Genomic DNA, 23,319 nt, shown 5'->3' with positions numbered 1-23,319 from the left:
CCATCGCTGGAAAGGCACTGAGCTCTCTGAGCCTCCATCTCCTCCTTCCGGCAGGTGAAGCAGAGCCCAGAAGGGTTTTAAGCAGGGCGGTGACATACTCTACTCTGTCTTGTGGCTAAGCGTGCTAGCAAGGCTGGCCTGAGAATTGATGCCATGCCCCAGGCTGGCACCCGGACCCTGGGAAGAGATTCCCAACGTCCCATCCTTGCTCCTCGGACAAGTTTTGTCTTTCCAAATCAATTTGCAAAGAGTAAAGAGCTCTCTTCCTTTTGGACCCCCGAGCCTGGGAGGAGATGAGCAATGCTCTAGAAATTCTGGAAGCTGGGGCTCTTGGAGGTGCCTGCCTGAGGCTGAGCCTAGTGGGTGGAGAAGGAGAACAGAAACAGCCTGGGGAAACAAACACAGGAACCTACAAACAAGGCATGTGTTTGTTACAGAGAGAGAAAGGGCCCATTCAGCTCTGGGCCCTGGGTGCCCAGCGCTTCCTCCAGGCCTGGAGCCCCAGGCAGCTCCACATTTATCCAGGGACATGGCTTCTCCAAGCCACCTGTGACCTCTGGCTGCAGAACCCCTGGGAGCTCTGGGGGTTGCTGAGGCCTGACGCATCCCTGAGCCACTAAGGGTGAAGGCAGCTGCCCTTTTCTCCAAGCACTCATCAGACAGGCTGAGACACTAGCCACCTCGGGGCCCTGCTGCACAGCCTGGGTGGGGTTGACTTTTCACTTCCCCTTCCTCAGTTCTGCTCTTGGCCTCCTCCTCTCTCTTTCTTCACCTCAGAAGTCCAGGGGCAAACAGCAGTGCCAGGGCTGGAATGCAGAGAATTACTCCAACCCTCTTGGGGTGGGAAGGGGAGAATCGTGATATTTATTGAGTGCCTACTATGTGCCAGACACACTAGTGGGCCTTTAATCTACTACACCCAGCACAGCACTGCAGTGGTTTGATCTGACTGGAGAGAACATTCTCCTTCCAGCACAAAATCCACCCCCAGGGCTGTGATGGTGAGAACTAGGGTAGGGAAGAGAAGAAGCTGGAATGAACAAGGAAGCACCCAGCACCCATTAGGTGTGTTCAATAAATCCAGCTGTTTCCCTGCTCTGAGCATCGACAGTATGTGCTGAAGACTTGTAAAACTCGAGGAGAGAAAGAAAGGCTGCATAACCGGTTCATTTAGGGTGCATAACCGGTTCGTTTGTTTCATTCCACAAATATTTAACAAATACTTACTGAGCACCTACTGTGTGCTGGAAACTGTGTAGGGAACAGTAACACATCAGTGACAGAGGCAGAAAAATGCACTTGCCTTCCTGTGGTCCACATTCTAGCATAACATCAGGGAGAAGTGTTCATTCCGCACATTTATCTGACACCAACATCTTGAACGCCTACTGTGTGCCAGGTTCTGTTCTCTGCCTTGTGTTCTTGGACTGAATTCTGTTGGCTCAGAGAGAGCATTGCCTGAGGCTGCACTGCACCTTGCGAGGGAGTTGAGAAAAGGGGCCTTTTCCTTTGACGCCTGCTAAAAAAACCATCCTCATCAATATACAGATAGTAACAACAGTGCAATGGGGCACCTGGAGTCGGGTAGCAAACAAGCTTCCCAAGGTGGGTGCTGTACCCAGTGGGCACACTTGGAAGCCGCTGAAGAGATTCTCTAACTCTGAAGCAGTCCCTGCAGTGCTGTCCACACACCCTGGAGTAGCGTGAAAGCAACAGCCATAATTGTTCTGTTTTGTTTTTTAAGATTTTATTTATTTATTTGTCAGAGAGAGAGCGCGCGCAGAAGTAGTGGGAAGGAGTCGTAGGCAGAGGGAGAAGCAGGCTCCCCGCTGAGCAGGAAGCCGATGCGGGAGTCGATCCCAAGACCCTGGGATCCTGACCTGAGCCGAAAGCAGACGCTCAACTAACTGAGCCAGCCAGGTGTCCCAGCAGGAATAATTGCTAATGAAAATTGGAGCTAACCTTTACTCAAGATTCCCTCACGCTCCGGAAACTTGCTATGTGCTCCTGATTTCATTCAGTTCTCCTGGCACCCCATGAAGCAGAGTCCTGGGCTGAATGATGTCTGCCTCAAATTCCTATGTTGAAGTCCCAGCCCCCAAGGCTTCAGAATGACTATATTTGGAGACAGGGTCTTTCAAGCAGGGAGTAAGTTACAGTGAGGTCATTAGGGTGGGCCTGGATCTCATAAGGCCAGGGTTCTTGTAAGAAGATGGGGTTAGGACCCAGGGACAGAGGGAAGACCAGGAAGAACCCAGGGAGAAGACAGCGTCCGCAGGGGAGGTCTCAGAGGAAGGTCCCCGTTCTGAGCCCTTGGTCTTGGGCTTATAGACTCCAGAAAAGGAAGAAAAGAAATTTTGGTCCTTTCAGCCACCCAGTCACGGGAGCCGCAGCAGGCGAACACAGGTAAAGGGTATGTTACCCATTTTACCCACAAACACAAACTGAGCGTCACAGAGGTTATGTAACGTGTTCAAAGTCACACAGCTAAGAAGCCGGGAGATGGGGCTGGAACTTGGATCTGTCTGACTCCAAGTGCATGCCCTTAGCCACACTGCACTAGGCAGATTTTTCTTCTTTGATTCTTTTTGCGCCTTTTGGAGAGTTGCTTTTTGTGTGTGTTTTTTGAGCAGAAAGAGTGTGCGCTCTTGCACAGGGTGGGGAGGGTGGGGCGGAGGAGAGGGAGGGAGAGGACCCGCCGCAGACTCCACACCCAGCACAGACGGAGGGGGCTCAACCCCAGGACCCTGAGATCATGACCCGAGCAGAAATCAAGAGTCGGGCGCTTAACCGACTGACCCACCCAGGCGCCCCTGGGAGATTTGTTTTCGACTCTGTCTCTGCAGGTAAGCATGTCAAGGGGATGGAGGTTGGCACTGAACCTGCCTCCATATCTACAGACCCTTCCCTGAGCAGACCCTGAAGAACCCAGGAAGAGGGCTATGGGCTTGTCCCTGCCCTGCCCTTCCAGCTGTGCCAAGCTAAAGAAATTGTCTATTCATTCTGTTTTGTTTTCTAAATCATCTTGGTCTTTGGAGGCAGTGACCTTTAGAAAAAAGAAAGAAAAATACAAAATATTCCAAAGACAGTGAGTCATCTGAAAAGTCAACTCCAGACCGGGGGCAGCAAGTTTTGTCACAAGTCAGATAGTAAATATCCCAGGCTTTCCCTGTCCCACGGTCTCCATGGCAACTGCTCAACTTTGCCTCTTTAGCTTGAAGCTGACAGAGACAATATGTAAATGAATCAGTGTGGTTGTATTCCAATAAAACTTTATTTATAGATACTAAATTTTGAATCTTACTTCATTTTCCTCTGTTGCAAAAATATTATTCTTCTTTCGACCTTTTTTTCCTACCGCTTGAAGATGTAAAAACTATTCTTTGCTGGCGGACCCTATGAAAACGGGCATGGGGTCGGATTAGGCCTGTGGGTTGCAGTTTGCTAGCTGCTGCGCTAGAGAATTATAGTGAACGTTTCTGGAAGAGATTTTGGAGCTCTCTGTAGGTACCGAAGCACGGCAAGAAAGATTCTGCATGTCCTGAACCATATCAGCCATGCGTGGGATGGCCCTGTTTTCCACAGGCTGTCCCCTTAGCATCAGGCGTTGGGGTCACTTCTGTCTCATGCTACCCAGGGCATTCTGGGTCTGAAACACTGACGCAAAGTTGGGGAGACCGGCCACCCACTAGCTGTCTGAGCTTGTGTGCCTCGTTTACACAAAACAGTTGTAAGGAACAGATCATATTAAAGATGCAAAGTGCTGGGGCACCTGGGTGGCTCAGTGGGTTAAGCCCCTGCTTCCCCCTCTCTCTCTCTGCCTGCCTTTCTGCCTACTTGTGATCTGTCAAATAAATAAAATCTTAAAAAAAAAAAAAAAAGAAGATGTAAAGTGCTTTGGGCAAGGTTTTAGATTATCCTGACCACCAACTTTCCCCAGCCCAGCACTAGGTGATACAACTATTGTGTAAATCACACATGTAATTTAATATGCAAAACATTCTAGGAACCACGTTTAAAGAATGAAAAGAAACAAATGAAATTAACCCAAATTCCGTATTTTTCTTTAATCCAATATCTCCAACATTATTTCAAGATGTAATTAATACAAAAAAAATGAGATTTTATTTTATTTTCCATAAGAAGTCTTTGAAGACTGCTCCGTGCATCTCACTGCTAATGGCAGTCAGTGTGGAAGCTAAATCTTCATCGGACCTTCTCCATCTGTAATCAGTGCTCAGAAAATCTGCGGTTTACAAGTGGAATCACATGCCTGACTTGTTGCAAACAAACTTAAAAGTTTTCCAATACCTGAATTGAGCATCAATTTTTATCTTTTTTTTTTAAGATTTATTTATTTGAGAGACACAGAGAGAGAGAGAGAGAGAGAGAGAGGGGCGCACGTGGGGGGAGGGGAGGGGCAGAGGAAAAGAGAATCTCAAGCAGATTCCCCGCGGAGCATGGGACCCCACTGGGGGCTCAATCCCAGGACCCCCAGATCATGATCTGGGCCGAAATCAAGTCAGATGCTTAGTCAACTGAGCCACTGGGGCGCCCCAGAGAATCAATTTTTACATTTAAATTTCAACTAATTAAAATGAAATCACAACTACAATCTCAGTTCCTCAGTGACACGGGTCACATAGCAAGTGCCCAAAAGCCACATGTGGCCGGCGGCTTCAATACTGACAGTGCAATGCCAGCTCCCTCATTCATTCATTCATGCATGCACGCATACATGCATTCATTCATTCACACCTTCCGGGGGGGGGGGGGGCTGGCCCCTGTGAGCCATAGTGCTCACCCTGGGAAGGAGCAGAGCAGGAGTTGCGGTCCGTGTTAAGGCATCTCTTCTCTCCACACCAGCCATGTCCCTTCTCTGCGTCTCAAGTCTTCCTGTGTGTGAAATGGACAAAACGGAGTGGGGTCAGTCCGGGATCCCCAAAGGTTCTGACCAGCCCCTCTCAGGGTGACGTGGGTGGGGGAAGCACACAGTGGGCTTGCGGCCAGGCTGAGCTGGGTTTGAATGTCAGCTCCTTGCACAAGTTATGGCCCCTGTTTGAACCTGTTCGCCCATCCCCACCTGGCGAGGGAGGTTTGCAGACAGGATTATAGAAGTAGCTTGTAGGAGCTTTCCCTGCACAGCAAACCCCCGGGGCTGCCTAAATGCCCAGGGAGTGAGGGGGCTGGTCAGATGGAGGACGGGGCAGAGGAGCGCGGCACCCCAGGAAAGTGGAAGGAACTGGAGTTAGCAGCCTCCTCCGGAAGGAAGGAACAAGGGCCTTGCAGGTGAGGGGCCTCGCGCCGCCCAGGAGGGAGGGGCCGCCCCGCGCCCGTGCCCCGCCCCCGTGCCCCGCCCCGCGCCTCGTGCCCCGCCCCGCGCCTCGTGCCCCGCCTCTGCTCTGGGCCCGCGTCTGGCGCGTGAGCTGAGTCACATCTTGGCCTTGAGGGATTCCTGGGAGGGTGTGAAGGGCTGCACGTCCCACTGAGGCTGGCAGGAAGGGGGAGAGGGAGGGCGGCTTTCTGTGCCAGCTTCCTCCTCGGCTCCCGCAGCCCCAGGGGAGAAAAAGACCCAGGTTTGCAGGCAGGAGCTGAGCGCCCTCCTGGGGTTCAGGGACCCTAACCCTGCCCTTAGCCACCCCCCCGCCCCTCTTCCCCCCCCCCCCTTCCCCCGCCGGAGCCCACAATTCCATGGAGCAGATAGACCTATAATTTTGTCTCAAGGCACGTGGGCGTTGGTGGCCGGCCTGCCTTCTAGCTACAGTGTCCCTGGCCAGGCTCTGGGCCTCTCTGGGCACAAACACCACCTTCCCTATTGTGAATAATGCTGCTGTAAGCACTGGGGTGCGCGCATCCCTTTGAAATAGTGTTTCTGTGTGCTTTGGGTAAATACCCAGTGTGGATCTGGTTTTAACCTCGTGAGGAACCTCCACACTGTTTTCCAAAAGTGGCTGCGCCCATTTGCATGCCCGTCAAGGGCACCAAGAAACAGACTCTGAACTGCGGAGAGCAAGTCGATTATAAGCTGGTTATCACAAGTGAGGTGGCGGCGGGGGGTTGGGGACTCAGGAAGGGACTTGCGGGGAGCACCCCGATTGCTGTATGGAAGGGTTGAATCACTGTTCATACACCTGAAACCTGTATAACACCATATGTTAACTGGGGTTACAATAAAAACTTAAAGAAACAAAACAAAACCTTCTCTGCCCTGTTCCTTCCAGACTGCTTAGGGCAGGGACTGTTCAGATGGCCAGTGGCTTCCCTACAGGCAAGTGGGGAGGCTTGGTGGAGGCGGGGTGGCTGGGGAGGGGGGAGCAGTGGTACTTCAGGAGGGAAAGGACCTGATTCCCGCAGGACAGCTGAGCCTGGCTTTGCTGCCTTGGGGTCTTGTTTACCCCACCCACCTCTCTGCCAAAGGGGCAAGTTCTCCCTTTCTCTTATGACTGAGTGGATCCTTGAGATGAACTGAGGGAGGGACAGGAGGCCGGCTGACTGCCAGACCAGCCCCATGAGGACGGGGGCCTTCACCGGCTTGTGTTCCACTGTGTCCTCCATTTCTGGGCTTCCTAAGCCATCAGGGAGTGTTTGTTGAGTGACTAAAAGAGAGTGAGTGGCCAAGGGCATGAGAAGAATAGATGTCTGCTGCCCTGGGGAGGTCGCAGTGAGAGCCCAGGTGGGCACCAGGTCTCAGGGCAGTGAGACCAGGCTAAGGGTGCTCCCCCCAAGTTCCAGCAGCCTGAAAACACCACGAAAGAAAAGGAGACTCCCACTCTGTCCCCGCGAGTCCTGGAGAAGAAACTGACATCAGAGAGAGGACACCAGGTGACTCTAGGTGAGGAGCCCCCCTGTCTGCCAAGCAAGGGGACACCCAAAGGCTCAAGGTGGAGGGGCAGGGCAGAGTGCGGGCAGACCCACTTGGGTCTGGCTGAACCACTCCGCACGCGCTCTCTGCCCCTGACCACGTGGGCGGTGGTTTTCTCTTCTGGAGAATGGGTCACTGAAGATGAACACATACTGGGAAGAATGAATGATAACATTGGGGACAACAGATAATGGGGCTCAGATGGTGGGTTTTGCTGCCGTGGATGGACACTCGCGCTTGTTGCTGTTGGACTGAGCAAGAAGCAGGACCGAGAGGAAGATGGACAGAGCGCGCCTCTTCAGTCCGTGCACAGCGACGCGCACGGGGGCCCCAGGAAGCCGCCGGCAGACCCAGACCCTTCCCCACTCCCCAGAGACACCCCGGCTGCCCTGCCGGGTCGGTGGCCGGCCCTTCCCCCTGAACTGATCCCCGGGCCCTGCCTCCCCCTCCAGCATTTGCCTTCTTTGCCCTTCACATAAAAGGAATCCCACAGCGGCTTTGTAGCTTTGTATCTGTGTTTTCTCCCTCTCACCACCGCCTTCTCTTCAGAGGTGCTCCCATCTGCCCTCGGGAACCCAGCCACTCCCCGACTCCGTCCACCTCTTCCTCCCCCAGCCTGGCATCCAGGACCCGACCGGTGTGGTAGCTTCCTAATGCTGCTCTAACAAACCACCAGACGGTTGGTGCTGTAAAACAAATGGATTATCTGGCAACACTGGAGGTCTACAGTCAGAAATGAGTTTCCCCAGGCCAAATTCCGGGGATCAGCAGAGCCGTACTCCCTCTGGAGGCTCTAGGGGAGAACCTGTGTCTTTGCTTTTTGCAGCTTCTAGAAGCCTCTTGGACCTCTGAGTCAGTAGTCATGTCGTCTCTCGCTGCCTCCCTGTTGAAGGACCGCTGAGGCTACTTGGATGGTACAGGATAAAGTCCCCATTTCGGGATGTGAATCTACACCTACAAAACCCACTGCCATGTAAGGTTGCGTCTTCCCAGGTCCTGGGGATCAGGACTCAGATGTGTTTGAGGGGTCATCATTCAGCCAAGGACATCTGGCCACCAGGAACGTTTCATCCCTCTCTCTTGCCCTCCACCTCCCTCCCCTCCCCCTCTCTCTCTCTCTCTCTCTCTCTCTCGGTCTTCCTCTCTCTCCCCTTCACCCCTCCCTCTTCCTCCTCCCCTTCCCAGAGCCACTGCTACGTCCTGCCTGGGACTCCGACCTGTGACTTTTAATCCTGGAGAGTCCTCAACCTACTCGTTGCCGGCTGGGGAAGTCGCCGGCTAACTATAGTAAAATGACTTTGGGCCATTTTAAAATGCAGACCGCCAGGGTGGGGAGAGAGGCAGGAACCTAAATGACTATAATTCAGGGCAGAGGGTGATAAGAGTCTTTTTGAGATGACAGGCCTACTGCTCCAGGCCAGGCCTTGGCCCCTGGGTTGCTGCCGTTGATGGGACAGAGACTGAAACAGGTAATTATGGTGCTGGAGATAAAGGTGGTTAGAGAGCCCTTCGCAAAGGACTGTGGAAGCAAAGGACAGTGGGAGCTGAGGAGAAACCAAAAATCTTTGCCCCAGAGCCCAAGAGGAAGTTTCCAGAAGGAGGGGCCTTATAAGGTGGGGTCTGCGGAAAAATTCTGAGCTTGAAGGGCAGAGATTGCGGGAGAGCTGTCCCAAGCTCGGAAGCAGCATGGCAAAGGTTCAGAGACTGATTTGGGCTAGAAACAGCCAAGACAGCAGGTCTGTGACATCAGGAAGCCTGGATTTACATTCTTTGCTGCCCCATACTTTCTGGGTGGCCCAGGCATGAGCCTTTACCTGTCTAAATGTTTGGGAAGCGAGGAGAGTGGTGCCCACGTCCAAAGCCACTGCTGCAGTAGGGGTGTGGAGAGATGAGCCGGTGGACACCTGTGGGTCTGCTGTTCCCGGGAGCCCCCATCGCATCTGCAGGGCTGTGACACACCAACAGAGACTCGCTAAGCTCCTCAGGACTCCCCAGAGTCCTCAGACTTCTTCCTGTCTGCCGGAATAACCATTAGCATTTATTGAGCACTTACAGTATACTGGCTGTCCTACCTGCCTTATTTCTGACCCTCACAATAACTCTGCAAGTAGAGGCTACGGTCTGCAGTTTATAGACGAGGGAACTGGGGCACAGGGGCACTCGCTGGATGTTTGAATTCATGTAAGTGAAAAGCGGGAGACATAGAATTTGAACGTGAGACCCTGTGGGTGGAGGGAGCAGGATACCCAGGGGTCCCAAATCCTCGCTCACAATCTTTCCAGTGTGCATTCTTGATTACTTTCAGAGATGGGGAGCTCAGTCAGGGAACCTGAGGTTTAAGCAGGGTGGTGGGATTCCAGAAAGTCTCTCTCTGGGCCTCGGTCTCCCCGTCTGAAATATTTTGGTGTAGAGCACTCCTGTGTCTCAGTCCCTGCCCCACAGAATCAGGGAAGCGTGAGCAAACATATTATTGTAGGCAAGGTACCCAAGGCCAAGGTAGGTGGTTCCAGAGCCTGGCGGGAAAGCGGGCCATGAGAGGAAGGAGGAGGTTCCTTCTGTTTGGGTTTGCGCGGAGCAGGGAGGCAGAGTGTGAAGTGTGGAGAGGGGGTCACAGGGCAGCTGCGTGAGGACAGCAGAGAGGGCGAGCACCCCACGATTGCTGGGGGAGCAGGAGGGGAAACTGTCTCCGTCAGGAGCTCAGTTCACCTCATTCAAGTGGTTGTTTCCCCTCCTTTTCTTTTATGGAACAGCTGATGTGTGTGGCACGTCTGCACTTACCTACAAGGACAGAAATATAAACAAGCCTGTTCCACATCCCGACTTATAGCATTCCTCTGTTCCGCTCGCCTGGATTCTGGAGTGGTCGTTCTCTCTTAGGCCCACTGGGAAGGCCAGGCTGGGTATGGAATCTGGAGCTTGGAGAACCCCACTCTACGTGACCTCCAGCTGCTCATGAAAAACCCAAGTCACCTCCCACTCCTGGCAGTTCTGCCCGGTTGGGTAGGTGGGAGTAGGCCCAGGCCTCCCGGGGGACCGAACTTTCAACCAGCCTTCAGCCAACTTTGGGGAGCCCCATGTTCTCTTCCGAAAGTCCCCAGTTGAGCTTGGTGATGGTTATTTTATCTGTTTCCTTGGACCACAGTAACAAGCTACGACAGACTGGCTGGTTTGAACACAAATGTATTCACCTAATCCTGGAGGCCAGAAGTCTGAAAGCAGTTTCACTGGCCACAACAAAGGTGTCCGCAGTGAGGTCCCTACAGGGGCACTAGGGGACAGTCTCCCCTTGCCTCCTCCCGCTTCACAGAGCTCCTGATGTTCTTGGCTTTGTGGACGCCTCACTCCGATGTCTGCCTCTTTTGTCACATCGCTTTCTTCTCTACGACAGAATTTCCCTCCACCTCCCCCAACGAGGACATTTGTCATTGCGTTCGCCGCCGACCTGGGTAGTGCAGGTTCCTCTTCCCATCATGAAATGCTTGATCTAATCATACCTGCAAAATCCCTTTTTTGCCCTAGGAAGAATTGTTCACAAGTTCCAATGACTAAGATCTGATATCTTTGGGGACCATTACTGAGAATGCCAGGATCATATCCCTCGTCCCTCAGGCAGGACAATGGCTCAGAGAAACCAAGTGATACAGAAACCCTGCTTGGCTTCACCCTCTTCTCCGTTGCAATCCAAGTACAACTAGATTTATTTACAGTGATGGGATAATTCACGGGGACAGCTGATAAATGGTAAAGGTCATGTCATATCAGAAAAATAAAGGATATGTTCATGATGGAAAAGAATTCGGGCACTAAAATAATTGCGCACCTATGTGCCAACAAAAAGCTTCATCAGTGCAAAGAGACTCATGCTTCTCACTCTCAGGAAAAAGGAAGAACCGCACCCAGATCAGTGTGCACAGGGATGACTCCCGAGAAAGACGATGGTCTACAGAGCTCACATTGAACTCTATTCTTACAGGGACATGTGAAGTTATAGCTCATTCCAAGAATCAGCCCTTCCTTAATAAGGGGGTCCTGGGCTCCCAGACAGTGATGCAGAGAAGGAGCTGGCAGAGTGAGAAAAAAACAGAACAAAATGAAAAGGAAACCAAAGCAGAAGGAGGGGGGAGGGGGAGAGGGAGGAGTAGGAAGGTGAGGGGGAGAGGGTGGGGGAAGAGGAGAAGAAAAGAAAGAAGAGGAAGAAGAAGGAGGAGGAAGAGGAGGAGGAGGAGGAGGAGGAGGAGAGGGGGAGGAGGGGGGGAGGGGGGGAGGGGAAGAAAACAAAGAAACAGAAAAAAGAAGACTTGGAGACCACAGATGAGCACCAGCAACCCCTCCCCATCACTCTACCTTCACTTAAAGGAAAAGGGAAGCTTCCTCTCATCCATGATATATAGTAATGAGGAACTGTGTTTCCCATTTAGGAGCCATCCATGGGGGAGTCCCTGCGTGGCTCAGTCGGTTAAGCATTGGACTCCTGGTTTCTGCTCAGGCCATAATCTCAGGGTTGTGAGATGGTGCCCCGCATAGGGGCTCCACGCTCAGAAGGAGTCTGCTTGAGATTCTCTCTCTCCGCCCTTTCCCCGCACTTTGTCTCTCTGGCTCTCTAAAATAAATAAATACATCTTAAAAAAAAAAAAAATCCATGGTTTTTGCCTTAACTTGATTTTGTCTGGAGAAGGCTGTTGAGGGACAGAGGTGCTGGCGGAAGCAGGGAGGCAAGATGATGGAATGTGGCATTCCAGAAAGATTCCCTGCACAAAAAGGATTCCGTAAGAGCAAGATCAGAGAGTGGATCCTGGTCTTTGAGTCCCAGCGCCACTTCCCTGCGGCCAAGCGAGGCCACGGGGCTCTGCAGTGGTATGTGGTTGGTCAGCAGAAGCGAGATGGGCAGTTTCCGGGGTGAGTCATGAAGGGAAAGCACATTCTCTGACCTCCCCCTCTCTCTAGCCTTTCCTCCCCGACAGAGGCGATGGTGAGCGGCCGCCCCATGTTACACAGACCCAGGAAGCCCCGTTCTGCTCACACGTCCTGCGCTCATGGCCCGGAGGTTTGTGCAATCTGGGGGCTGATGGTGAATCATCTCCAACTCTGGACTGAAGTAACACCCTGAGGACATCAGAGTGGTGAGGGAAAGAGCTGGTGCTCTCTCCTCAATGTGCATTTCAGCCACCGGGTGCCCAAACCTGGACGGTCGCATGAGAGAGAAATGAAGTTCTGTCTGGTTCTGGTTGGGGTTATTTCTGGTCTCTTTTGTAGCATCTGACCCTATAATCCAGCAAAAGTCAGCTCTGTCGTAGTCTCTCCCTCCAACACTGAGGGGTTTTCTGGTTAAGACAAGACCTTTCTTAAAACAGGCATGACTGGGGCAGCAAATCCCCCCTCCAGAGTCCGTCTACTGCGCCCTTGATGACCAGAGAGAGCAGTTGGCGATGCAAATTCAAATATGACCTGTAAGCCCCAGCAGGGCAGAGATTGCCGCACAAAGCAGACGGTTTTCCTTATTGTTCCATAGCTCGAGTCCGTGGCTCCCATAGCACTTGGTGGGGCTCAGCGGGTACTGGCTCAGTGGAACAGGAACCCAGCTCGTTGGTGAGCCAAGCCTGCACTCGCTCTATCTGAGCACCGCCCCGCATGCAGCCAGCACTCAGGTTCATCCCTGGTCTGGCTCCTTCTGACCGTGCTCCTCCTCTAGGACATCCTCTTCCCCCAGGGACCAGCAGCAGGAGCAGGGTCGCCTAGGAACATGCTGGAAATGAAGATTTGTGAGCTCCACCCCAGGAACTCTGGGATGAGGTGTGGTGATCTACGAGCACACATGTATGTTTTGTTTTGTTTTTTGTCTTTTAAAAAAAGTATATAATTTTATTAACATATAATGCATTATTTGCCCCAGGGGTACAGGTCTGTGAATCGCCAGGTTTACAATTCATAGCACTCACCACAGTATATACCTTCCCCAATGTCCATAACCCAACCACCCTCTCCATACTCCCCTCCTTCCAACAACCCTCAGTTTGTTTTATGAGATTAAGACTCTCTTGTGATTTTTCTCCCTCCCAATCCCATCTTGTTTCATTTTTTCCTTCCCTACCCCTCCAAACCCCCCACTCTGCCTCTCAAATTCCTCATATTAGGGAGATCATATGATAATTGTCTTTCTCTGATTGACTTATCTGCTCAGCATAATACCCTTTAGTTTAGTTTGCAAATAGCAAGATTTCATTTCTCTTGATGGCTGCATAGTATTTCATTGTATATATGAACCACATCTTCTTTATCCATTCATCTGTTGATGGACATCTAGGTTCTTTCCATAGTTTGGCTATTGTGGACATTGCTGCTATAAACATTCGGGTGCATGTGCCCCTTTGGATCACTACATTTGTATCTTTAGGGTAAATACCCTATGACCTATGCTGGGTCATAGGGTAGCTCTATTTTCAACTTTTTGAGGAGCCTCCATGCTGTTTTCCAGAATGGCTGCACCAGTTTGCATTCCCACCAACAGTGTAGGAGTGTTTCCCTATTTCTGCATCCTCGGCAACATCTGTCGTTTCCTGACTTGTAAATTTTAGCCATTCTGACTGGTGTGAGGTGGTATCTCATTGTGGTTTTGATTTGTATTTTCCTGATGCTGAGTGATGTTGATCACTTTTTCATGTGTCTGTTGGCCATTTGGATGTCTTCTTTGCAGAAATATCTGTTCATGTCTTCTGCCCATTTCTTGGTTGGGTTATTTGTTCTTTGGGTGTTGAGTTTGATAAGTTCATTATAGATGTTGGATACTAGCCCTTTATCTGATATGTCATTTGTGAATATCTTCTCCCATTCTGTTCAGTTGTCTTTTGATTTTGTTGACTGTTTCCTTTGTTGTGCAAAAGCTTTTGATCCCAATAGTTCATTTTTGCCCTTGCTTCCCTTGCCTTTGGCAATGTTTCTAGGAAGAAGTTGCTGTGGCTGAGGTCGAAGAGGTTGCTGCCTGTGTTCTCCTCAAGGATTTTGATGGATTCCTGTCTCACATTGAGGTCCTTCATCCATTTTGAGTCTGTTTTTGTGTGTGGTGTAAGGAAATGGTCCAGTTTCATTCTTCTGCATGTGGCTGTCCAATTTTCCCAACACCATTTGTTAAAGAGACTGTCTTTTTTCCATTGGACATTCTTTTCTGCTTTGTCAAAGATTAGTTGACCATAGAGTTGAGGGTCCATTTCTGGGCTCTCTATTCTGTTCCATTGAACTATGTGTCTGTTTTTGTGCCAGTACCATACTGTCTTGATGATGACAGCTTTGTAATAGAGCTTGAAGTCTGGAATTGTGATGGCACAAACTTTGATTTTCTTTTTCAACATTCCTCTAGCTATCTGGGGTCTTTTCTGGTTCCACATAAATTTTAGGTCTATTTGTTCCATTTCTTTAAAAAAAAATGATGGTATTCTGATAAAGAATTCATTAAATGTGTAAATTTTTTTAAGGTAGGAGTCAATCCCATTTACAATTGCACCCAAAGCCATAAGATACCTAGGAATAAGCCTAACCAAAGAGGCAAAGAATCTGTACTCAGAAAACTATAAAGTACTCATGAAAGAAATTGAGGAAGAAACAAAGAAATGGAAAAATATTGCATGCTCATGGATTTGAAAAAAATATATTGTGAAATGTCTATGCTACCTAACGTGTGTGTGTTTTATTAATAGATTTTATTTCGTTTAGCAAGTGGAGCCTCACAGCAAAACTGAGCAGAAAGAACCGAGAGTTCCCGTATCCCTCCTGCCCCACCCATGCACATCCTCCCCCACTATCAGCATCCCCCATAAGGGGGTGCATTTGTTACTACTGACCGTTGTCCTGGGGTCTGCGGCTGACATCCAGGCTCACTCCTGACGCTGCACATTCTATGGACGTGGACACGTGTGTATCATGCAGAATGGTTGCATTGTCCTAAAAATGTTTTGTGTTCTGACTCTTTGTACTTGCCTTCCCTTTTCTCCCTGGGTGAACACCAATGCTGTCACTCTCTCTCTAGTTTTCCCTTTCCCAGAATGTCATAGAGTTGTAATCAGATGGAGCCTCTTCAGACTGGCTTCTTTTACTTAGAACTGTGCCTTTAAGGTTATCCCCTGTCTTTTCACAGCTTGATAGCTCATTTCTTTTTAGCACTGAATAGGATCCTATCATCTGGATGGACCACGGTGTATTTCTCCACTCCTCTATGGAAGGACATCCTGGACACATGACCTGTGTTTTAATACACCTTCCAGGTGATTCTGACAGTAACTAGCATTGGAAAATGACTGCTCTATACCGTAATTCCACAAATTTGACCTTACAGCCATCCCTTTACCTGGCTGCCTCTCAGTCTAGCTCTGCTTACAGCAGTCTCTCTCATATTTGGAGGGCACCTAAAATGCCCCCCTCTTCCAGTTCACCATAGTCTGAAATAACTCCCTGGGAATGTCCATCCCTACTGGAGCTCCCTGCCTCCTCCACTGGCATGTGGGCTCCTGCAGATGGGATTGGGTTTCCCGCAGTCCCAGCTCCTCATTCCAGGCTGGGAATACAGTGGTGCCCAATAAATGCCCTAAGCTTGAACAATACGATAGGGCAGCAAATTAGTGAGCTCCTAAATACAGACTTGCCAACAAGCAAGCAACAACGTGGCAGTGTGATTTTTATCACACTCCTAGGAGTGACATCTTACAAACACATGTCTCTCCAGACCAAAATGCATTTCCAAAAAAAGAACTGATAAAATCATCTTTTTTTTCTAGCCACGGAGAAAAGAAAAAAAAAATTAACATACATCAAGCATTGTCCATTTGCAGGCACCGTTTTTGCTTTTTCTATCTTATTATTCCTCACCACCTAGGTGGATGTGGTGAATTATCTCCAGTGAAGACAGGGATGCTCAGAGACATTCAGTAACTTTCTCTAGGTCACACAGCCAGCGCTTCAATATGGGCCCGGGGACCTGTGATTGGACTGCTTTCTCCACTATGCCAGGTTTACTTGGAGGGAAGGACTCGGTGAAGGGAGGAACAAAAGTTTGGCAGGCACCAACCCCTCCTGGCCTTCTTTGCACCATTCCAAAATTGCCGCCTCTTCTAGGTGCACCGCAGCTCTGGTGGGTTGAGCCAACAGGAGGGCTCGTGTGTGACCATCACAGACACAAGAAGAAGCATTCGTCGTCGGGCAGGAGGTTTACTGGGTCAGGCTTCATCTGGTTCGACTCCAAGTTGGTTTCTAAGGAGAAGTCATAAAACAAGTGGAGTGCAAGGGAACAGACTGTCCCTGCCTGGCAGAAATCAGTTCCAGGAATGTTATCCACAGCTGGTGGCAAGAGGCTGTAGAGAAAGGACACAGAGGTAGGCCCTGCCTGCCCCGGTCAGCATTTCTGGCTTCTCATGCAAACACTCATGTGTGCGTACTGGGCAGTGCAGATGAACTACCAGTAAGTGGTCAAGCCTAGTGTTTACAAGTGTGCTCCAGCTCCCACGGATTGGAAATCTAGGGGCTGCCCCTCGGTGAGGCTTCTGCATTGTTCTAAACCTTGGTTTCCTCACCCACAGCGACAAAAAAAGGATCTGCCTCTGGACGGCTGTGAAGATTTGGGAACATAACACTAAAAGCCCAGCCCCGGGCCTACCCAGGACAATCTTGGTGAATGCCCGTGTCAGCTGTCTCACCAGGGTCTGATCTAGCCCAGGGTTTTCATACATGCTGCTTCCAAATTGTCGCAGCAAAATGGTGAGGAGAATGTAAATCCCAAATCTGCAGAAAGAACAGCATCAGAGGTAGAGCTGGAAAGTAACTGCGCAGCTCGCCAGTTCTGGTCACCGCTCCTTCTCTGGCAGGCTCGGTCTCTGGGGGTTGGCAAGGGGTTGTGTCATTAGCAGCACCCAGACTGGAAAGCTTGGCATGCTGAATTGAGGCAGGAACTATCCCCACACTACTGCTAGGTCCATATTTGGAATCCACGTGCCATGTTTTAGAGCATCCATGGGATGCCTCTCCTGATTTTCCCTGTGAGGCCATGTGAGGGTGACCCTCAGGGAACAAGGGGGAGAGGCATGGCAGCCAAAGCAACTTGGGATCAGTCTGCAGCTCTGCCCCTTACAGTGTGTCCTTCAACAAATCTCTCCATTGCTTCCTTCCCTACACAAGGAGAAGAACCCATCTACTGGAAGAATCCATATAGCCTTCTAGGCACAGAGCAGAGCAGGGGCTGGTGAATGACGGCCCCCCACCTACTTCCCCCACCAAGGCAAAGATATTTAGGGTCTTACCCAGGAACACTGGGGTAGAGAGGAGCAGAGTTCAGAAGTGAACCTCAGAACCAGCTAGTGGGGAATACACTGCTCCAGTACCCCCACTGCCATGGGCCTTGCATAACACAACCTCTGCCCTTAGGAAGTTTCCAGTCTCCCCTGGAGAACAGAAACAGCTCACAGGTGACTTAAATCTAGTGGAATCAAAGGGCCTGCAAAAGGTACAAGAGAAGAGCTATGGGAGATCCCAGGAGATAACGATCCCAGTCTGGAGAAAACATGCAAGCTTCCAGCAAGAGGTGACACAAGGTTCTGTCTTGAAGGGTGAGTGGGTTTGGAGGGGAGGGGGTGTTGGGCCCTGCTGTGCTGGTATCTGCCATTCGGTGTCAGGATGACTCTGTGGTGGGCTTCGGGTGTGCTCCTTTCTAGATTCTTCCGCACATCCCTCCCCACCCCGGCCCCTAGCCCCCCACTTTCCACTCTCTACTGGAGCCCCTGAATTGGTAGAGGAACCAATCTGTAGTACCCCTTTTGACTAGGTACAATGCTAAGTTTTGCGAAAGTAGAGCCAGAACTCTGAAGCATGCGGATCAGATAGAAACCAGAATGGCTTAAAGTCACACAGAGGGCGGGGGGAGAATGAGGATTCCAGCCCCCTTTCCTCCAGTTCCCAAAGCCAGCATCTTCCCATTAAATGCACTGCCTGAAAGGCCAAAAGGGAGCCTTTGTAGTAGAGAGAAACAGAGTCTTGTCGGGGAATGGTTTGGCTTGAACAACTGCCCGGGGGATTACTAACTGCTTGTTAGCAAACATCTATTGATACTAACCTGTATGTGCCTTGAGGGTTTTAGATCTTTCACCTAAATCCTCACTGCTGTTGCCTGTAGGGGAGACACTATTATGATGATCAGCTTCTATTTCACACTGGGAAATTGACAGGCAGAGTTTAAGTAGCTTGTCCAAGGGCACATGATTAATAGGATTTAAAGTTGGATTTGAATCTGCGCAGCCTGAATCCAGCTTCCTGTCCTAACTAGAATGATGTCTGAGGTTGCTCAGGCTGTGCCCTGTACCAGTGGAGGCTGAAATCTGGCCTGAATTCTGCTCTTTGGGCTGTGTGTGCTGGCACGGGGCCTCTAGGAAGAAGGAGCAGCTTCACGTAACTTCTGCACAAGGGCCGCCGAGCAACAAGCTTGTCCTCCTGGCAATGACGGCTGCTGACCCCGAGACTTTTGTTATTTGCATCACCGATTTTTTTTTTTAATCGTGACCTTCTCAAGGCCATTTAAGAGCACAGATTAAAATGCAAAGTGTATGGGGGCTGGGAAAGGTAGCTCTGCCACCAGCCATAATGGGAAAAACCATGTGAACTCAGCCAGCTCAGACCTTCTTCCTGCAGCGGATGGAAGTGAGCATTCTTTCCAGTAAACAGCCCTGCAGGCCTGGCTGGGCTGCATGTCTGCCTGGTTGACCTGGCGGGCTCTCTTCTAGGAACCGATCTGGCCGAAATGCTCATCAGCCTCTGAGAAGGTCTCTGTGGCAGCATTGTTCATAAGGGAAGAATGTTGGCACCTGCCCAGAACAGAGGAGATTGATCGGATCAATGATGGTGTGGCTCACATTTGAAAGACCACACAGGCCTTGGAGTGAGGGTGGTAGATTGACTTGTAATAACAGTGAAAGTTCATGAGATCTACTTCAAGTGTAGGACATTTTGTACTCTGGGAGACTGGGTGAACCATGTTTCCTTGCAGGTGGAAATATTTAATCACGATGTCGAAGGCAACAGAGAGTAGGGTGGAATCCCTCATCCCGGACACTGGCCTGAGTGGGTGATAAAACACAGGTCCCTTGGCTTACTGTGTCTGAGGGTTAAGGGCTCAGACCCAGCATCAGGGGTCCTGGTCTTGCCACTTTCTCCCTGTTGCCATGTTCAGTTTCCCTGCACTGAAAACAGACCTGCTGATAGAGTTTTCCTCCTGAAGGTGTTGAGGATTAAACAAGTAAATCTACATGAGGCTTTCTTTGCTGGCCTGGAGAGCAGTGAGCCCCTGGGTCCTTCATTATGTTGACGCCTGGAAGAAAGGCTGGAGAAATGCACTCAGCCAACATGGGTCATGGCTATATCTGAAGAGTATTTATTGTTGAACGCACACATTCCATAGCACTTAACATTTTTTTGGGAAAAAAAAAAAAAAAGAATGAATTCTTGCAGTCAAAAAGAGAAAGAATTGATTTCAAAAGAAGACACTCACCACTGGCCCTCTAGGAGAAGTCAATGACTCCTTCCACTACATCCCCTGGACTAAAGGGTGGGTAGACTCTTGACTCAACCACAGGACTCCCCACCCAGGCTGCTGACTGTCCCTGCCCCCTCTCCCCTTAAGTCTGGTGCTCATCACTGTCACTGTTCTTAGCCCCTGGGTTGTCCCTTTATAAATATGCCCCCCTCCCCCACACGTCAGGAGCTCTCCAAGGACAGGGATCTCATCTAATCCATGTCTCTGAGTCTGTAGGCCAGGCTAGGGCGTAGCACACAGTAGGTGCTAATGAAGGTTTGCCAAGTACTCAGTCTTGAATGCCCTGCTCAAGGGTTTATACATGACCCAAGGGCTGACTGGAGGAAGTTTCTTGTACAGTCTGGCAATAAACACTTCCTTCTGACCCCTTAGGAATGCTCTTGGCACTTGTTTCCAAGTCAGGCCCTGAAGATGAACACTGTGTGTTAATTACAGAGCAAAACAATGCATTCTGGACTCCACCCCAGGGCGTCCACGTGTGGGGTTAGCTGTTGCTGAGGCTGTCCCCAGGAAAGGGACCTCTGGTCCTTCCAGGCCTGGGCAATAGCTCCTGGTGTCTGGATCCCCCAGGGGCAAACCACAGAAACCAGGGGCCCACTCTGCATATTAACAGGAAGAGGTCTTGTTGCCGTGCATGTGTGTGTGCACCTGTGTCCTTGTGCACACCCACATGCCCCAAGCAAAATAAAAGCAAAACCAAAATATGATGAAAGAGAAAGAAAAAAAAAAGTGGGAAGGACAAGGAAGAAAGGAACAGATAAATGTGTTTGTGGGCCATATAAAGCCCATGAGTGCATAATTCCTAACATCCATCCCCATGGCACAGATGAGTACACTGAGATGCTACAGCTTGCCCGAAGTCACTGGGAGTTAGTGTGTGGTCCATAATGAAGGTTTCTGCTTTCCCTGCCCAGACTCTTCCTTCTGTTCTCCCCGCTGAGACCAAGGTCTGCATGCCCCAGTGGCAGGACCTCTCTAGAGAGGCACCAGGCGCACCTGCCACCCCTCCCTGCCCCTCTCCTACCTCTCCCCAGGAACTCTTTGTGAGAAGGGGTGCCCAGTACCCATGCATCGAGTGGCTGATGCTCCTGTCCCAGGAGAGGGCCAGAGATTAGGGACTTGGGCTATCACATGAATCCTGGGAGATGGGAGATAGAAGCTTCTCTGAAATTGGGGTTCAAGAGCAGAGGGATCGATGTCAACTTTGGTGCTATAGATGAATCTGAATTGGAATGTCAGCTTTTTCCCTTTTCAGCTGGGTGAGTGTGGGTAAGTGATGGAAACTTCTAGGTGTCAGGATACTCGGGTTTAAAATGGGATAGTGCACAAGGCTGTGTGCAAGATCGCGTTCGTATAAATAAGGTCCCAGGCCCCAAGCGCAGGCTCCTAGGTTCAAGAATTCCAGATGGCCAGGCATGGATCTTGCAGGAGAAAATAGTCCTGTGTGGTTGAGGGAGACAAAGCGGTGTTCCCATGCTGGTCAGCACAAAGGAGAATCCCACACTTTATGCGGAGACGGTGTGGTGAGAGTCACCACTAGTACTGGGGAGAGACTCTCAGAGAGGTCAGCTCAGGGCTTACAAGCTCACATCCCAGCTCCCCTGAGATGCGCAGGGGAGGGGAGAGGGGAGATAGGGGACGGGAGGCTTCGGGCTGGGGTAGGGGGACAGTACAGGCCAGGGGGAACAAAGCGGCAGTCCTGCCTCTACCTCAGTGAGCTGTGTGACCTTGGGAAAGTCACTTAGCCTCTCTGAAACCCAGCCTTCAAAACCATAACAGGGAAAGTAGCGTTTCGCAGGCCGGTGAAGAGTAACCAAGTTTGTACAGTGCTGATGCATCACAGGCACTTAAGACACGTGACAGGTGTCCTGCCACACGCTGGCTGCCTGGCAGCTGGTGTCCCCTTCTTTTCCCTGCCCGGGCTCATGTTTGTGTCCCTGTAATATTTACCAATGGCAGTCCTTGGCATATTACATTTACGATTTTTGCCATAATGCAAACACATTTTGCACAATGTATTACTTCGTCAGGTTTTTCAATGTAAGGGAAGCCCTTATAGAAACTGAAATACAAACCCAGTGAAGGCAAACATTGCAGCCCTGGTCTAAGGAGAAGCCGTTTGCTGCTGGTTCAAGAACTGAAGTCTCTGGTAAAAACGGGCACAGCCCAGAGCACTTGGAGGTTCTAAATCCTGCCCCGGAGGGACTTGAGCACAGAGGATGCCCTCTCCTTTCCAGGGAAAAGTAAGGAAGCGTCGGCATTAAAGCGAAATATTGAAGATGTGCTCCTTGATGGAACCAGGAGCATTTAAGGGTTAACTTGGGGGATATTTCCCTCTTCCACAATTTGGTTTTATTTAATGCCTTGAGTACATAACTCAGGAAGTGATGCTAGGGGACCCCTGCCCTCATCTCCATGAGGTTCACACCCCGGGATAGGGGGCCCCCTGGGCGATCCTGTGGGGTCTCCCGCTGAGGCAACCAGGGAATCCGGGGTGGGGGTGGCAGGGCCGGGAAGGCAGAGCGGAATGGGAAGGAAGGCCGGTGAGGTGTGCAGAGGCCTGGAATGGAGGATGGGGAGCAGGGCTTGGGGTGGGGTGGGGAGCACAGGCCTGCAGCCAGGAGTGACCTAGGAAGTGGCTCCCACCAGGAACCAAGTCAGCCTCCATCTCGGACTTCCAGCCCGCAGGATGGAGAGAATCCGCATCTGCTGTCAAAGCCTCCGGCCTGGGCTTGAAAGCCTGAGTGGAGGGAGGCAGGGGCGCCGAGGCCCACACTTGGGTATCAGAAGACTGAATGTTCATTCCTCTTCTGCTGCTGGGACTCGAGGACCTGGTTTCCCTTCTCTGGCCTCAGTGTCTCCCTCTGTAAAGGAAGAAACATTGAACTTGGCATGTACTCATTTCTGATCTTCTGAGGACAGGCAATGCCTGCGCCTTAGCCGACCTGTGCTGAGGATCCGGAACCCGAGGGAGCTTGGTGCTGCCCGTCTGGGAACTACCTAGAAGCACCCGGAGACCATGACGGTGGGGTGGCCCTGGGAAGGAACCTCACACAGCACTTTGAAGGAGGGCCTGGGGCCAGCACACACTCGTGTGCAGAGCTGTGCAGGCCTTGGGAAGCACAGGCCAGACCTGTCTCCTCCCTGGTTCAATATTTGCCTCCTTCGGCTCCTCTCCAGAGCCGTGGACATGGCCTTGGGAACATGTGGGTTTCGGGCTTAGGCAGTACTTTGCTATCTGGTTTTTTTATTTACCGGGAAGACAGATCCGTGGACACTTGCTCCCTCCCTCCTATACGCCCCACCTCACTGGCCAGCTGACCTTGGCTCCACTCAGGACCAAGGTCAGCCAGGGCCTCAGGCCACCTGGCAGGGGAAAGAGCTGGAGTCCTCCTGCTGATCGTGTGGGTCTGCATTCCCGTTCTGCCACTGGGCCAAGTGCATCTGGGCAATTCCCTGACCTCTCTCGGCATAGTCTGTACCCTGGCAAAAAGAGCTCAGGGGTTTGTGGCCTGAGCCCAGTTGGTCTCAATGCTGCCCCCTCACAGCCTGCTCCATGAGCTCATGGCAGGTCTCCTGTGCTCCTGCTTCTTCTTTTTTTTTTTTAAGATTTTATTTATTTATTTTTTTTATTTGACAGAGAGAAATCACAAGTAGATGGAGAGGCAGGCAGAGAGAGAGAGAGGGAAGCAGACTCCCTGCTGAGCAGAGAGGCCCATGTGGGACTCGATCCCAGGACCCTGAGATCATGACCTGAGCTGAAGGCAGCGGCTTAATCCATTGAGCCACCCAGGAGCCCTGTGCTCCTGCTTCTTAACCTTGGCATTTCTGCCTCGGCTACATCTGCCCTTCTCTGTGGAGGCCGCTGGTAGGGGTCGGGCTTGGGTGTGGGTCGTCT

The 23,319-nt window shown here is 51.0% G+C and overlaps 2 long non-coding RNA genes across 2 annotated transcripts; one reads left to right on the top strand and one right to left on the bottom strand.

Annotated features, from left to right (window-relative positions):
• Positions 1-4,056: 4,056 nt before the first annotated feature.
• On the bottom strand, positions 4,057-5,298 carry LOC132013285 (uncharacterized). Its single transcript, XR_009402963.1, has 3 exons — positions 5,084-5,298; positions 4,805-4,896; positions 4,057-4,246 (listed from the first exon to the last, which is right to left on the bottom strand). It is a non-coding gene; the product is annotated as an uncharacterized LOC132013285 (long non-coding RNA).
• A 6,525-nt stretch (positions 5,299-11,823) lies between these two features.
• Positions 11,824-13,890, top strand: LOC132013283 (uncharacterized). The gene is made up of 3 exons (XR_009402962.1): positions 11,824-11,906; positions 12,570-12,676; positions 13,801-13,890. It is a non-coding gene; the product is annotated as an uncharacterized LOC132013283 (long non-coding RNA).
• Positions 13,891-23,319: the final 9,429 nt, after the last annotated feature.

The sequence above is a fragment of the Mustela nigripes genome, chromosome 3 (genome assembly GCF_022355385.1).
Source record: "Mustela nigripes isolate SB6536 chromosome 3, MUSNIG.SB6536, whole genome shotgun sequence".
Taxonomy (NCBI): Eukaryota; Metazoa; Chordata; class Mammalia; order Carnivora; family Mustelidae; genus Mustela; species Mustela nigripes.
This window is presented reverse-complemented; position numbering and strand designations above follow the sequence as displayed.